We start from the raw sequence: 17133 nt of genomic DNA, 5'->3' as shown, positions 1-17133 counted from the left end.
GTCGACCTGCATAGCCTCCACGGCGGGAGGCACAGGAACGGATTGCAGGGGACCAGAGGAGAGAGGAGCCGGGGAGAAAAAACGCCTCGTGCGAACAAAGTCCATATCCTGGTGGAGCTCCTGACGCCTTTCGGAAAAACGCATGTCAATGCGAGTGGCTAGATGAATGAGTTCATGTAGGTTAGCAGGGATTTCTCGTGCGGCCAGAACATCTTTAATGTTGCTGGATAGGCCTTTTTTAAAGGTCGCGCAGAGGGCCTCATTATTCCAGGATAGTTCTGAAGCAAGAGTACAGAATTGTACGGCGTACTCGCCAACGGAAGAATTACCCTGGACCAGGTTCAACAGGGCAGTCTCAGCAGAAGAGGCTCGGACAGGTTCCTAAAAGACACTTCGAATTTCCGAGAAGAAGGAGTGTACAGAGGCAGTGACGGGGTCATTGCGGTCCCAGAGCGGTGTGGCCCAAGACAGGGCTTTTCCAGACAGAAGGCTGACTACGAAAGCCACCTTAGACCTTTCAGTAGGAAACTGGTCCGACATCATCTCCAAGTGCAGGGAACATTGAGAAAGAAAGCCACGGCAAAATTTAGAGTCCCCATCAAATTTATCCGGCAAGTCACTACTGGTATTCACCAGAGCCCGCCGCAAAGCGGGATGGTCTTGCTGCGGCGGTAGTGACCAGGTCGTATCCACTAGCAACGGCTCAACCTCTCTGACTGCTGAAGATAGGCCCGGTACAAGGGAGTAGACAGAAGCAAGGTCGGACGTAGCAGAAGGTCGGGGCAGGCAGCAAGGATCGTAGTCAGGGGGCAACGGCAGGAGGTCTGGAACACAGGCTAGGAACACACAAGGAAACGCTTTCACTGGCACAATGGCAACAAGATCCGGCGAGGGAGTGCAGGGGAAGTGAGGTATACATAGGGAGTGCACAGGTGAACACACTAATTAGAACCACTTGCGCCAATCAGCGGCGCAGTGGCCCTTTAAATCGCAGAGACCCGGCGCGCGCGCGCGCCCTAGGGAGCGGGGCCGCGCGCGCCGGGACAGGACCGACGGAGAGCGAGTCAGGTACGGGAGCCGGGGTGCGCATCGCGAGCGGGCGCCACCCGCATCGCGAATCGCATCCCGGCTGGAGGCGGAATCGCAGCGCACCGGGTCAGTGGATCTGACCGGAGCGCTGCAGTAGCGAGAGTGTAGCGAGCGCTCCGGGGAGGAGCGGGGACCCGGAGCGCTCGGCGTAACAAATACTATCTAAGCTTTATTCTTATCTGATCTCTTCTGCTCCTAATAGTAACCAAAATGCGTCTTATATGAGAAGAGGAGCTGAATATCCAACTCTCTGAAGAACAGTGCGGATTTATCTCTAGCGCTCACGTGGCTCCTCCCCCTGTATTCGTATACAGGAGAGTTCATATAAGTTATATTGTCGGGGGTATGGACTCCTCCTCTCCTTTTGTCACATGGTATTCCAGAATCTTCTCAATGTTGGAGGTGTGGGATTGAGTCGTGGACTCTCTTACTTATACAGGGGTCTTGCTTGAAAATTCAATCTTTCTGGCACAAAGTTATTTCAATTTATCGTTTATACTCGAGTATAAGCAAAGTTTTTCAGCACACTTTTTCGTCCCCCTCAGCTTATACTTGCGTAAAAAAAAAAATAGTAGTTAAATCAGTTCAGGAATACAGGTGGAGGGGTGGGCCGGGCCAGCCATCTTCACCAGGAGGCCCCCTTCTCCGCACCAGGCCGGCCCCGGACTCATTCAGGATAGGGACGCTACAGGGACTGTCCGCATACTGGTGAGAAGGGTGAGCCAGTCCAGGCCATCCAACTTCATCGGGAGGCCCTCTTCTCCGGCCCCGGACTAGTGACACTGGGATAGGGACATTGCCATGGATGGCCGTGCACAGCAGATGCCCCGGACATGACGGACTTTTCCCTTTACCGGCTGCTAGGCAACAGGAAAACATCAGCAGCCGCCAAGAGCTACAAATGGATGGATGATGACAGGGGGATGGGTGTTTGTTGCAGTGGGTGATGATAGGCTTATACTCCATTCAATAGGTTTTTCCCAGGTTTTTGTGGTGAAATGAGGGGCCTCGGCTTATACTCGAGTATATGGTATTTTCTTGGTTCAGATTAATTTTACTCTAGAAATGGTCCTTTTTCGACTTGCTGAATCACACACCTACTATTGGTGGCTAGACGGCTTATTCCGATATACTAGAAATCCACAAGCCCCTCCATCATTTCGCAACAGCGCAAAAAAAGTTCCCAGTTGTTTAAAATTTGTCGAACCTGTTTCATGGCAAAATTTCTTGAGCAATTCCTTGGAGACTTGTTTTCCTTAGATTACTTTTAGAACCTTTTCATTAACACCTTAAGGACCAAGGACGTACCTGTACCCCCTAGTCCCGCTCCCGGGCTATAACGCGGGGTCACAGGCTGACTGAGTCATAGCCGGGTGGTACTGGCGGCTATCAGCTGCCAGGACCCGTGGCTAATGCCGGACATCAACGCCTAAGTTGATTGCGGCATCTAAATCTAAACTAAACTTTTCCCGGCAGCTCAGTCGGGTTGTTCGGGACTGCTACGGTGAAATCGCTGCGGCCCGAACAGCTGTATGGACGGGGAGGGTCCTCACCTGCCTCCTTCTCCATCCGATTGGCAATCTGCTGCTTCATGCCTAAGATCTAGGCTGGAGCAGAAGAGCGCCGATAACATTGATCAATTCTATGCTATGGCACAGAACAGTGTATACAATCAGAAGATTACATATAATAGTTCCCTATGGGGACTAAAAAAATGGTGTAAAAATTTTAAAAATTATTTTTCTTAAAAATGTGATTTAACCCCTTCCCTAATAAGTTTGAATCACCCCCTTTTCAAATGAAAATTTTTATATAAATAAACATGTGGAATCACCTTGTGTATATGTCCGAGCTTTAAAAATATAATGTTAATTAAACCGCACGGTCAATGGCGTATACGTAAAAAAATTCCAAAGTCCAAAATTGTGTATTTTTGGTCATTTTATATATCCTAAAATGTATAAAAAGCGATCAAAAAGTCCCATCAAAACAAAAATGGTACCGATAAAAACTTCAGATCACGCCGCCCTCAAACTACCCTGTATGCGGAAAAATAAAAAAGTTATAGGGGTCAGAAGATGATTGCCGATATTTATCATTGTGTTTAGACTGTTTTTTGTGCCTAGAAAAGGCACAAAAAAGGTGCAAGCAGGGTATATTTGCGCCTCTTGGTTTACACATTTCTGCTGATTTTGTTGCAATCCACTGATTTTGGCAATACACGTGATATGGGAGGGTTTTATGAACTGCGCCTTTTCACAAAAAAAAGGCACAAAGCCACTGAGAAGTCTCTAAAATGACACCAGCCCAGCTTAGCTATTTGTAAAGAGAGAAATGCCAGAAAATGTGACCTGCACAAAATGTCTGAAATGTTCTACAACCATTTAATAAATGTGGTGCTCCAACACATTACAGCACACAAAAAAAGAAAAACTCTTCACTTACACCTACAATGATAAATGCAATGAAGGCTTCTAGGACATTCTGATCCTATAGGTGTTAGATTAGTGGGGTCTCCTACTCTACACAGGGTCCTTCCTTAGGTTATAGAGGGAAGAACAAGTTGTATTCGGATGAAGTGCGGAGAAGAATTAACCAGGTGGCTCTATGGTTGGTTCCCAGATCTCTGAGGGGATGAAGCCAGCTGTGCGCTCTCCGTTCAAGGAAAGGACTTGTTAGACGTCATTTGGTCATTTAACGCTCATGGCGCCTGGAACAACATAACTGGATAACACATATTCTCTCACATATCCGTCTAGCAGTGGAGTGTCCCTTTAATGTTCTCACTTTAGGTAAATTCCCACAGTATAACTTCTAACAAACCGAACCGGTGAGCAGGAAAACCACTATTCCCTAAGTTAGTGATGACAATGTCCTTCTCTTAGTGCAAATAAGTTTTTGATGCTGGTGCCGTCCATTGATAGTAATGTTCATTGTTTCCGATGTTCGGCTTATTTAATCGATAGCTTGTTGATTTAGTATCTCTGCGGAGCCCCCAGCAGCAGATTTATTATAGTACAGTAACCTACGAGTATAAATACAATCAGTCCCATCACTGTAGCTATGAGTCCCTTCAACCAGGAGAAGATATTCCTCAACCAATCAGGGAGAAGGTCCAAAAGCCAGGACCGCCAATCACCGCTTACATCTTGTTTGATACTGGAGGCTGTCTGTATGGATGTAGAACAGATTAAAGGGGTACCCCACTGCCCCAGCATTCAGACCATTTAGTTCCCAACGCTGGGTGCGGAGGCGGAGGTTGTGATGTCATGGCCACGCTCCTCCTGATGTCATGGAGGTGGAATCCACATTAGTGGACTGAAACAATGCTCCAATCGGCACTTCGCCCGTAATCCCCAGAAGAGGGATCAAATCAGGAGGAATAGAGTCGGACCATCAGGTAATAAAAAAAATGTAAAATTTATTCGACAAGGGCGTTTGGACTACGCATTTCAAGGGGTGGGACCCCCTCTTCATCAGGTCCAGTGATTGGTCAGTCTATCAAAGTGTCATATTTATACACGAAAAAGACAGCGAAACTGGCGGTATGATTAATTCACATACAAATTACAGCATATATAAAATGAAAGCAGATATGTACTCACAAACGATCTAAAAGTTATTGATAGGTTGGCCTTGATAGGCCCATATGTTATTGCCAATTTTCTGGCTATTCTGCTAGTTCCTATGTGATTCTGAATGATCATCAATAAAGCTCCACTGTTTGACCATTAAAAGTTATTGATAGCACAAGTATTCTTATAAAACCGCTAGAAAAAGAAGAGATTTCAGGTGATTCGCTATAGAATCAACCTATCACAGTATTAACTGATCTTTATCGCGCCTATTCGTTAAAAATGCAATTGCATGCCAACAAGAGTTCTCCTGATGTCATGCTACACCCCCTCCCATAGACCTGCATTGAGGGGGCACGGGCATGACGTCAAGAGGGGAGTGGCCGTGATGTCATGATCCCCACAGCAGGCACCCAGAGTTCACAACTTAATGTTCCGGGAGTTCCCCTTTAAAACAACCCAGGTCTTCTACTTCTTCACGGCCATGGTTATACAGCTAATAATTTCGGGCACCCTATTCTTTAGAGCTGCATTTCTATTAGTTTGTATATCAGATAACAATAGAAGTGGGATTAATGCCTCTGACTATACCACAGGTTATTTACTTCTAGGCCGAGCATTATATACTACACGACCAGGAGCTCTGACCAGCGAGACTCCTAAAGCCATATATTGTGATTAGGATAATAAGGTAAGATGGACATCGCAGTCAGGATCTAAGTTAGGCTGGGCTCACACCATGTTTTTAGCAATACTGGACTTTATAAGGCTGGGGGGAGCGAAAACTGTGCGCTCCCGTATCCCATCCGTATCCTACCTGTATGTAATGCATTTCAATGAGCCGACTGGGAGTGCCCGGTTTTTGCTCCCCCCAGCCGTATACGCTCCCGTATTGCTAAAAACATGTAATGCATTTCAATGAGCCGACCGGGAGTGCCCGGTTTTTGCTCCCTCCAGCCGTATACACTCCCGTATTGCTAAAAATGTAGTGTGAACCCAGCCTTGGTGACGGTTTCCTTTCCTCCTTCTCGGCTCTTGTGTGTTCCCTACTTCAGGGACTTATGGCCGTACTATCTCCAACCTATTCACTGCACAGGATGTTATATTAGCGGGAATGTATGAGTAAGAGGCATTACCGCATGACAAGAACCATCCTACAGGCACCTTAAGGACGTAGGGCGTACCTGTACGCCCTATGCCCGGTGTTTAAAACGGGGTCACGCCATGACCTGGCTGCTAATCATAGCCGGGACCCTGGGTTAACAGCGCGCGGCATCGATCGTTGTGCCACGCGCTGTTAACCCTTCAGACGCGGCGATCAAAGTTGACCGCCACGTCTGAAAGCGAAAGTAAATGCTTCCCGGCAGCTCAGTCGGGCTGATGGGGACATCACGATAAAATTGTGATGTTCCGATCAGCTGGGACGCAGGAGGAGGTCTCCTTACCTGTCTCCGTGGCGTCCGATTGTCGATTGATTGCTCCAAACCTGAGCTACAGGCTTGAGCAATCAAGCCCCTATCTCACTGATCGGTGCAAAGCTATGGGAGCTATAACACTGCAAAAAAAAGTTAACAAAGGTCATTTAAGCCTTTCCCTAATAAAAGTGAATCACCCCCCTTTTCCCATAAAAAAAAACTGTGTAAATAAAAATAAACATATGTATCGCCGCGTGCGGAAATGTCCGAACTATAAAAATATATAGTTAATTAAATCGCACGGTCAATGGCGTGCGCGCAAAAAAATTCCAAAGTCCAAAATAGTGTATTTTTGGTCACTTTTTATATCATTAAAAAATGAATAAAAAGTGATCAAAAAGTCCAATCAATGGTAGCGATAAAAACTTCAGAACACGGCACAAAAAATGAGCCCTCATACCGGAAAAATAAAACAGTTATAGGGGTCAGAAGATGAGAATTTTTAACATATAAATTTTCCTGCATGTAGTTATGATTTTTTTCCGAAGTACGACAATATCCAACCTATATAAGTAGGGGATCATTTTTACCGTATGAACCTACAGAATAAAGATAAGATGTTATTTTTACCGAAATATGCACTGCGTAGAAACGTAAGCCCTCAAAATTTACAAAATGACATTTTGTCGCACAATGAATTTTTTTTCCGTTTCGCCATGGATTTTTGGGTGAAATGACTGATGTCATTGCAAAGTAGAATTGGTGGCGCAAGAAATAAGCCATCATATGGAATTTTATGTGCAAAATTGAAAGTGTTATGGTTTTTAGAATGTGATAAGGAAAAAATGTAAATGCAAAAACGGAAAAAACCTGCGTCCTTAAGGGGTTAGTGCCCCTTTCACACTACCCTCATGTTCCTGCAAAATCTCCCGTCATGAACTTCCGTCATTAAGTCCAAAAAACGGCTGTTATAGAATCTCATTTATTTCCATGGGATTTTTGGACCATCCTTCATGATCAGTTACAGCCCGTTATGACAACATCCATTATTTTTGACGGGGTAAATAACATTGCATGCGCTCATTTTTGTCCCGTTGGAATAACAGATGTTAAAATTTTAACATTGAAGTCTATGGGTAACGGATTTTCACAAAAGACATCCGTTATTGCCCGTTATTTTTACATTCCGTTATGATCTGTTGTTACTACTGAGCATGCTCCGTACAGAATCACAACCAGAAGGGGTTAAAACGGACATAAAATAATATATAATAACATCTGACAATCCGGTGATGTCATACACTACGGGTTATTTCCCTTATTTCATGTACTGACTGTCAATTCCAATATGGCGGTTGTACCACTACCCCTCTCGTAGTTAGAATTAGGAAACATTTCTCCCACACTCCATACTTTACACTGGAAATGTCTCCGCAGTGTCCGCTCACTGTGCACAATATCATTCAGACAATATAACCGCACTACAAGTACAGGGAATAGAACGAGTCAGACTTTACCCAAAAAGTATTATCCCCGGAGATATTGTGGATCATGACTCTTGTACACGGGTCCTGAATGGGCTGAATATAAGAGCGGATCCTTATTACACCACTCATTTCTTCCTTTATTGATTCTTTCTTCTCTCTGTATTAGGGTTATGGGACATATCTTGGTTGTCGTGTTACTATAGATCATTACATTTTATCTCTACACATTGGTTTTCTTTATGTATTTATCAGCTCTTTCATATATCACTGTTGGTCTTTGTCTTTCTTAGGTTTGATGTTAGACTTTATCTTACTACATATTAGTACTAACAGTCATATGTCATATATGTTTTCTTTTCTATTATGTATACTATGGGATTTCTAAGAATGTGAAGGGTTAAATGACCTGGCGCAGGTGTTTTTCATCTCCCGTGAAATCATTTCCCCTATTTAACTGGAGAAATTCAGTGTAAACGTTGTATGACTAAGGGCGGCGATGCCTGAAACGCGTCATGGTGTTCACCTTCTTGTGACTTTTCTCCAATAAACAGGACTCTGGTCCACGCTGTTTATTTTTCCTTCTCATATGGACTTTGGTGCCGCCATACACCTGCCGTGCTGTAGAGGGGACTTACCTGCGGGGAGCTGCCTATACACTTTACCTGTTTATAAATATACTATTCATTTTTGTATATACTTTTATAATATTTTTTGTAAATATTTGTAACTGTATAAACAAGGCGCTCAACATCACGCTATATTGTGAAAGCATTAATGCCTTCAATGGTATTGATCGTCCACCATGCGAGGCCATAAAACTTACCTTCTCCATTTGGATGTAAGACCGGCGTGTTCCTCCATTAGGTGTCCCACCGTGACATTTTATACACATTTATGGCTCATAATGGGCCGTATAATATATGGATTTTATATTCTGTCACCATATTGTAAAACCCCTTATGTCCAGCTTATAGTTTTAAGTCCACATTACCCTTTGTATATGAACGTGGGGTGCCTCCAGCTGTTTCCAGAGGCATCCGTCTCCATTTTTTGGCTATTTCTCATATCTTGTAAATCCTTCTGACATAATGTAAAGGTTTTTGATATATATTGCTTATATTTGCATTTTTAGGAGGATATCAATTCTATAGATTTTTATATACATTTCACCTCCGGTCAGGTGACTCTAGTGACCCAGTAGGGATTTGTTCACCGCTTATAATAAGGATGTAACTGTGAGTACTCCTATATCTATTTACCTGATGAAGAACCCGATTCAGGTTAGAAACTTAAAGGGGTACTCCGCCCCTAGACATCTTATCCTTTATCGAAAGAGTAGGGGGATAAGATGTCTGATAAGCTGCGACCCCCGTGATCTCTGTGCAGCTCCTGTCATTCGTTTAGAATGCTGAGTGCGGGCTGCAGCGGTTGTGACGTTATGGCCACGCCCCTCATGATGTCATACGACGCCCCCTCATTTTTTGCACTGTGGTCTGTAGTTTTTAGCGGTACCAATAAATTTTTTTTATGGGACTTTTTGATCGCTTTTTATAAAATTTTTTAGGGTATACAAAATGACAAAAAATACACAATTTTGGACATTGATATTTTTTTACGTATACACCATTGACCGTGCAGTTTAATTAATGTTATATTTTTCTAGTTTGACATTTATGCACATGGCGATATCACATGTTTGTTTACATCTTTTTTTTTGCCCCTTAAGGATGCAGGGTTTTTCCGTTTTGCACTTTAGTTTTTTCCTCATCAGCTTCTAAAAACCATAACGCTTTCAATTATGCACCTACAGACCCAGATGAGGGCTTATTTTTTGCACCAATTGTACTTTGTAATGACATCAATCATTTCACAAAATTCACGGCGAAACCAGAAAAAAAATTTGTGGGGCAAAATTTGAAAAAAAAAAATGCCATTTTGTAACTTTCGGGGCTTCCGATTCTACCCAGAGCACTTTTCGGCATAAATGACACCATAACTTTATTCTGTAGGTCCATACAGTTACAAGGATGCCCAATTTATATAGGTTTTATTTTATTTTACTACTTTAAAAAAATTATTTTAACTACATGCACCAAAATTTGTATGTGTAAAATTTCATTTTCTGACCCCTGGTAACTTTTTTTTATTTTTCCATATACAGGGATGTATGAGGGATCATTTATTGTGCCATAATCTGAAGTTTTTATCGGTACCATTTTTGTTTTGATGGGACTTTTTGATTGCTTTTTATACATTTTTTAGGGTATTCAAAGTGACCAAAAATATGCAATTTTGGACTTTGGATTTTTTTTTTACGTGCACGCCATTGACCGTGCGGTTTAATTTATTATATATTTTTATAGTTTGGACATTTACGCATGCGGCAATACCACATATGTTTATATTTAGTTTTCTTTACATATTTGTTTTTTTTAAATGGGATGGGGGGGGGAGTATTCAAACTTATCACTGAAGGGGTTAAATCACATTTATTAACTTTTTATTTTTTTTTAGACCCCATAGGGGACTATTACATGCAATCCTTGGATTGCATAAGCTGTCCTGGCTGACTGGAGCATCGAGGAAGAGATTGGACGGCAAGGAGGCAGGTAAGGGCCCTCCCGCCGTCTTCTTAACTAATCGGGACACCGCAGTGGTCCGGATCAGCTCTGCTGAGCTGCCAAAAAAGTTTATTTCATTTTAGATGCCACAATCAACTTTGATTGTGGCATCGATGATGTCCGGCACTAGATACGGGTCCCAGCCGTTGATAATCTGTCTACCAAAGGTTCTGTGCCCAATGATGGCCCCGGAGACTCATGGAGTCACCCACAACTGGAAAATGACTATAATATCACTGGTGAATGATCACTGGATAGCCCCAGGATTTACCACAGTGGTCACCAGGTAAACACCGGCCAGCATGACCTGTGCAAGACCTAATGTAGGGAGAGCGGTGCAGGTGCCTCCTAAACGTGGTGGATTTACCCATTTTAGCGGCTGCAGATAGACTCAGAGTGATCCCTCAACTTACAGTGGCCTTAACATACAATAGTTTCATCATACAATGGTCTTTTCTGGTCCATTGTAACTTGAAACCAGACACAACATACAATGTACAGACAGTCCAGATCTGTGAAATGTGTCAATGGCTGGAAGAACCGACCAATCAGAATGGGCATTCACTGGTAAAACCCCTGTATTACTGAAGTGTAGGCACTGAATTCCTGTCTGGTAGCGCCCCCTACAGTACAGGGAGGTATTACATGTTCTGAACTATTCTTTACCTGTGCCAGGGTTAGCTGCTCCAGGTGAGGGCAGCTCTATTTTTTACATTTTTTTGGGACACTGTGTGTACTGTACAGGACCCTGAAGAAGCTCCTGTCCTCTACATAGACAGTGATTACAGCTCCCAGCAGGGTGTGTGCGGGTGTGTCTCCTGAGACTTCCAGCAGAGCAGAACCAAGCAGAGATTTCCAACAAGCCTTCCCCAGGTTTGTGGCAGATTCCTGGGGAAGAAGCTCCTGCAATGGAGCCTCGTGGCTCCACTCCCCGTTCCAGGCTGGCGGGAAGTGGAGTGAAAACTTCGACAGCCATTGTTCCGGCCGGGAGAAGATCGGGCAGAGTCTGCAGCAATGCAGGCTCTGCTACCAAGGCTACGGGTGCCAGCCAGAGATCCACTGGTGGAAGAAAGGCACGGAAAGGCAGTGTAGAGATGTGGTCGGAGAGTGGGCCCGGCGAGTCCAGTTCCACGTACTGCTCCCGCATGGCCGCAAGGTTTGCGGAGTACGAGCAGCGCGGCAAGGAGCTGAGGATGGCCAGAGAGGATCTGCGTGCGACCCAGAGTCTGATGAGTACCGGATCCAGAAAGAGCAAGCCAGAACTGAAGAAGAGGATAACATCGCTGAGAGGCGAGATTGTGAAGCTGGAGGCGAGGAGAGCGGAGATACTGGAGGGGAGCGGTCTCTTCAAGGAGAAGCTGATCAACAGTGATCGGTTTGCCGCCACGAAATCCCCAGGTAAGGTGGAGGTGGATGATGGGGAGAGTAGTGGCGGCGAAGATAGTGAGGATGGTGGTGAAGAGGTAAAGGAGGAAGAGGAGAAGATGGAGGAGAGTGTGGGAGTTGTAGCTACTCCAGGTGACACCCAGGACAGCTACATTGAGGCTGGACAGGTGGCACTTCCGCCAAGTGAAAGTGAGGAGGATGACGTGGAGGGTGAGGCTGGGGGTCTGCTGAGGGCAATTGTGATGCAGGAGTCCCCAGCCCACCTCCAGAATTTCACCTTTGGGGACGAGGAGTGTGAAGATGTGGTGGTCCAGCAGAGGTCCAAAAAAAGGAAGACCAAGGAGACAGTACAATATGTATTTGTCCCTTTCCAGCAGTCTGGGCCAGCTGCAAAGCTGGTTCAGGCTGCGGGCTCCCCCAAACTGCCAGACCCCGTTCCTGTGGTGGAGCGGGGCCAGCACGGGGAGTACAGTAAGGCGTCAGGAAAGGCTAAGGGCGCAATAGTTGTGAAGCCCACCCATCCTGTCGGTAGGGAAGGGCAGGATGGGCTCATGCCGGGCAACTCTGGCACTGCAGGACCGCCCCAGGGTGGCAGGGGGCGTGTCCAAGTGCCAGAGACAAGTTACGCTGCCTTGTGCTCGGGGGGCGGTTCCCCGAGTACTGTGGGCACTACTGGCGCCGTGGGGCACTCCCCTGTTAGGGGGGGGGGGGGGTGTCCGGGCGCCAGAGAGCGTTGAGTCCGTGTGCTCGGGGGGCGGTCCCCCGAGTACAGTTTGTTCTGCGGCCACTGCGGGGAACTCCCCTGTGAGGGGGGGGAGTGTCCCGGTGCCGGGATCATTGCCCAGTCAGGAGGAGCCATCGTCAGCAGCAGCAGCAGCCAAGCCGGAAAAAAAGACTGTAATTAAGCCAGAGGTACTACAAATCCCAGCCAGCCCAGAATCAGTTAGGCAGGGTATGAGTGAGAATGCTGAGTGTAGTAGTGTTGTGGATGAGAGGAGTGTCAGTGGAGTGAATGTTGGTGGGAGTAGTGGTATGAATTTAAAAAAGGATGATGTGAGTGGTGGTGTGAGTGAAGGTGTGAATGGTGGTTCTGGGTCTGGGTCTGGGTCTGGCCCGGCTGCCCCCCCGGCAGTGACTGCTCCTAGGAGCTATGCTAATGTCGCTGCCGGGGGTCCAGGGGGGTCCCCGTCTCCGTCCGTCCCCGGGGGTTACTTGCAACAGCGCCTCCTGGAGGCTCTGCGTAGGGGAGACAGGTCGATCCAGGTAGAGGGAAGGGGTGAGGTCGACCTGTCTTTTTGGATAGAGAGGCACGGTTTGGGGGCTTTCCGAGAGCAGAATGGGGAGGTGGTCTGGTCCCTCCCGACAACCGGGCAGGACAATAACCGCAGGAATGTGGTCCGTCTGATTTGGAGGGGTGAGGATGCGTGCCCACCTCGCGCTAAAGTGGTTGAGCTCCTCCTCCAGATGGAATTCAGGGCGAGTGACATCTTTGCCCTGATCCACCCCTACGGTACGTCCGAGTTTGACGTCAGTTTCGTTCGGCCAGAGGGTCTCGAACTCTTCTGGTCAAACTACGAGGTGGCGAAGATCGAGCCCGGCTGGCGGGATTTTGCCGTAAAGGCAATTTCCCGTCAGAACTCGGTCAAGAAGGTGACCGTTTTGACCCATAACGAGTCACTTTCTTGTTACGACATCATGACCTGGCTCGGTCGGTATGGGGATGTGACGGACATGCCCAAGGAAAACATTGATGAGCACGGGATCTGGTCCGTGGCCTGGACGTTTTCCGTCAAACTCAGGCGTTCAGGGAGTACGGTTGCCCACATTCCGTCAGCCGCCTTCCTTGGACGTGACAGGATCCAGGTCTTCTACCAGGGGCAGCCTAAGGTCTGTCACAGGTGCGGTAGCCCCACCCATTTTAGCGCAGCCTGTACTGTACAGGTCTGTGCTTTGTGTGGTGGGGTGGGTCATCTGGCCGCATCCTGTAGGCAGATCCGCTGCCATCTGTGTGGTGTCCTCGGGCACCCTTTCAGCCGTTGTCCTAGCGCCTTCGCCCATGCGGCGGCCGCTCTGGCTGGGGAGAGCTGTGAAGTTGCCTCGGCTGGAGAGGGTACGAGCAGGGATGGGGGCGCACCAGGGCTAGTGAGGAAGAAGGGCCCCGCCAAACTAAGGCGGGAGGAAAATCGGAGGAGGAGTAGGGAGCAGGAGAGTGCCCAAGTGACGGGAGTAGCTCCGGCCCCTGCTCCTGAAGCTGGCCCTGAAATGACTGAAGCCCTGGAGGAGGACGTGCTGGATGAGGAGGTCAGGAGACTGGGCGAAGAGGAAGGCAATATGGCCGACTCTTCCGATTCCTCCCACTATGAAAGTGTGGATGAGGAGAGTGTAGAGAAGGCCAAAAAGAAAGACAAGGGCAAAAGGAAAGGGAGAAAGAAGAGGTCCAAGCCCTCTCTCCCTCGTACTGCGGGCCGGGTCCAAAGCGGAAGCCTGACTGCCCCCCCTCTGGTTGACCTGTCAAACCGGTACCTCGTCCTTGATAACATCTCCTCCCCCTCCTTGGAGGGGGAAGGTGAGGGCGAGGTGCCTAGGGAGAGAGAGCCTCTGGGGGGAACTGGGCCCTGTCCTGTTGAGGCACCTTCCTCGGAGGGCAGGGCTAGACCGGGGTCGGACGGAGACGGGGACCATATGGACCAGAGTGAGTCCAAAAAAAGGGGTAAAAGCGGTCCTGCCCTTTCTTCTTCTGGGGATGAGGGGACGAAGAAGAAGGGGAAGAAAAAATAAAGGTGAGGCCGTCTAACTCAATCACTCATGATGGCGTCACTCACCCCATTGACGCTGGCATCCATTAACTGTGCCAGCATAAAGTCGGATACGGCTAGATTCGCAGCCTTTGATTTTCTCGGCCGTGTTGAAGCCGACATTTTGTATCTGCAAGAGACCAGGTTGTCAGATCTAGCCTCCCTGGTAAAAGCCAGAAGAGAGTGGAGGCGCGGGCCCTCCCACTGGTCTCTTGCGGCTGAGCCGTATAGTGGGGTGGCGGTCCTTTTTACCACTCCGGTTGAATGCCGACGGGTTATTGAGTTAGAAATGGGGAGGTGCCTGATCTTAGATGTCCTCATGAAGGGGCAAGAGCTCCGGCTCATTAACATCTACGCCCCACAAACCAAGTGGGGCCGCAAAGATCTCTTTATGAGGATTAAGCCCTTCCTTTTTACTAGCCGGCAAGTGATTTTTGGAGGGGACTTCAATAATGTCACGAGGTCCCAAGATAGGAGAGGTTCCAATGGTCCGCTGGCTTACGATAGCGTGGCCCTCAATAATATAGTTAGGGAAGCTCGCCTAGAGGACGCCCACATCCGGAGCCCCTCAGGCCACGTGGGTTTCACCTATCATCGAGGTAGCTGCAGGTCTAGGATAGACAGGTTTTATTTAAAGGAGGAAGCCGTCTCTTCCGCAGTGTCCGTGGTTGAGGTGGAATTCTCCGATCACTGTATGATTTTGTTTTCCTTGAATGTTTCAGAGACCCCCCGGATGGGTAAAGGTTATTGGAAGCTGAATTCGTCCCTCCTGGAGGAAGCGGAGATAAGACAGTCCTTTGAGGATTTTCTTTAGAGTCAGGTACCTTTACTGGACTTTTGTAGTATTAAGTCAGAGTGGTGGGAGATATTCAAGAAGCGGGTTGCGGGGTTCTTCCGCCAGCTCTCGAGCCTCAGGTCCCTGAATAGGTACCGCCTGTATCAGGGTCTGAGGAGGAAACTCGAGCTCCTTGTCTCGACTGGAGGTAGCCGGGAGGATATCTCCAGAGTGAAATCCTTGCTGATGGGGTGTCAGTACGATAGGCACGCATCTTTGGTTTTTGAGAGGGATTACGGGAGGTACCGCTCGCCCGACCCTTACAAGAACTGTAAGATGTCAGTGAGTAGTAAAGTGGTCTCAGGACTGATTGATAGTACGGGATCTCTGAATCGGTCCAGATCAGGGATCCTGGAGGTCGTCAGATCCTTCTACTCGCACCTCTTGGGAAGGAAGGATCTAGATCGAGACGGGATGTCGGCTTTCCTGGCTGAAACTATTCCTGAGCCAGGGGTAGACCCCTCTCTTGATGTTTTGGCAGAAGAAATCAGGGAAGAGGAAGTGAGACTGGCGATCGAGGGGCTCGCCCCCAAGAAGTCGCCAGGTCCGGATGGCTTAACATCCGAGTGGTACAGGATGTCACGATGCCGGCTGGCAGGAGGTGGATCCTCTGTGCCAGAGAGGGATTGGCGTGGACCGTGCTAATGGACCAGTTCTAAGTCACTACTGGTTTTCACCAGAGCCCGCCGCAAAGCGGGATGGTCTTGCTGCGGCGGTAGTGACCAGGTCGTATCCACTAGCAACGGCTCAACCTCTCTGACTGCTGAAGATAGGCGCGGTACAAGGGAGTAGACAGAAGCAAGGTCGGACGTAGCAGAAGGTCGGGGCAGGCAGCAAGGATCGTAGTCAGGGGCAACGGCAGGAGGTCTGGAACACAGGCTAGGAACACACAAGGAAACGCTTTCACTGGCACAATGGCAACAAGATCCGGCGAGGGAGTGCAGGGGAAGTGAGGTATAAATAGGGAGTGCACAGGTGAACACACTAATTAGAACCACTGCGCCAATCAGCGGCGCAGTGGCCCTTTAAATCGCAGAGACCCGGCGCGCGCGCCCTAGGGAGCGGGGCCGCGCGCGCCGAGACAGGACCGACGGAGAGCGAGTCAGGTACGGGAGCCGGGGTGCGCATCGCGAGCGGGCGCCACCCGCATCGCGAATCGCATCCCGGCTGGAGGCGGTATCGCAGCGCACCGGGTCAGAGGATCTGAACGGAGCGCTGCAGTAGCGAGAGTGTAGCGAGCGCTCCGGGGAGGAGCGGGGACCCGGAGCGCTCGGCGTAACAGTACCCCCCCCCTTGGGTCTCCCCCTCTTCTTAGAGCCTGAGAACCTGAGGAGCAGACTTTTGTCTAGGATATTGTCCTCAGGTTCCCAGGATCTCTCTTCAGGACCACAACCCTCCCAATCGACTAGAAAAAAAGTTTTCCCTCTGACCTTCTTGGAGGCCAGTATCTCCTTTACGGAGAAGATGTCCGAGGAGCCGGAAACAGGAGTGGGAGAAACAAGTTTGGGAGAGAAACGGTTGATGATGAGTGGTTTAAGAAGAGAAACGTGAAAGGCATTAGGAATACGAAGAGAAGGAGGAAGAAGAAGTTTGTAAGAGACAGGATTAATCTGGCACAAAATTTTGAAAGGACCAAGATAGCGTGGTCCCAATTTGTAGCTAGGGACACGGAAGCGGACATATTTGGCGGAGAGCCATACCTTGTCTCCAGGAGAAAAAATGGGGGGAGCTCTTCTTTTTTTATCAGCAAACTTCTTCATGCGTGATGAAGCCTGCAAGAGAGAATTTTGGGTCTCTTTCCATATGGTGGAAAGATCACGAGATATTTCATCCACAGCGGGCAAACCAGAGGGCAAGGGAGTAGGGAGGGGGGGAAGAGGGTGACGGCCGTACACCACGAAAAATGGGGATTTGGAGGAAGATTCAGAGA

The 17133-nt window shown here is 48.1% G+C and overlaps 1 protein-coding gene across 1 annotated transcript in view; it reads left to right on the top strand.

Annotated features, from left to right (window-relative positions):
* LOC130298166 (zinc finger protein 420-like) overlaps nt 1-17133 on the top strand; it is a 129266-nt gene that overhangs the window by 11811 nt on the left and 100322 nt on the right. The window lies entirely within an intron of this gene.

This window comes from Hyla sarda, assembly GCF_029499605.1.
Source record: "Hyla sarda isolate aHylSar1 chromosome 1 unlocalized genomic scaffold, aHylSar1.hap1 SUPER_1_unloc_3, whole genome shotgun sequence".
NCBI classification, from domain to species: Eukaryota; Metazoa; Chordata; class Amphibia; order Anura; family Hylidae; genus Hyla; species Hyla sarda.
Note: the sequence above shows the minus strand (reverse complement) of the source record. Positions and strands in the feature narration are given on the sequence as shown.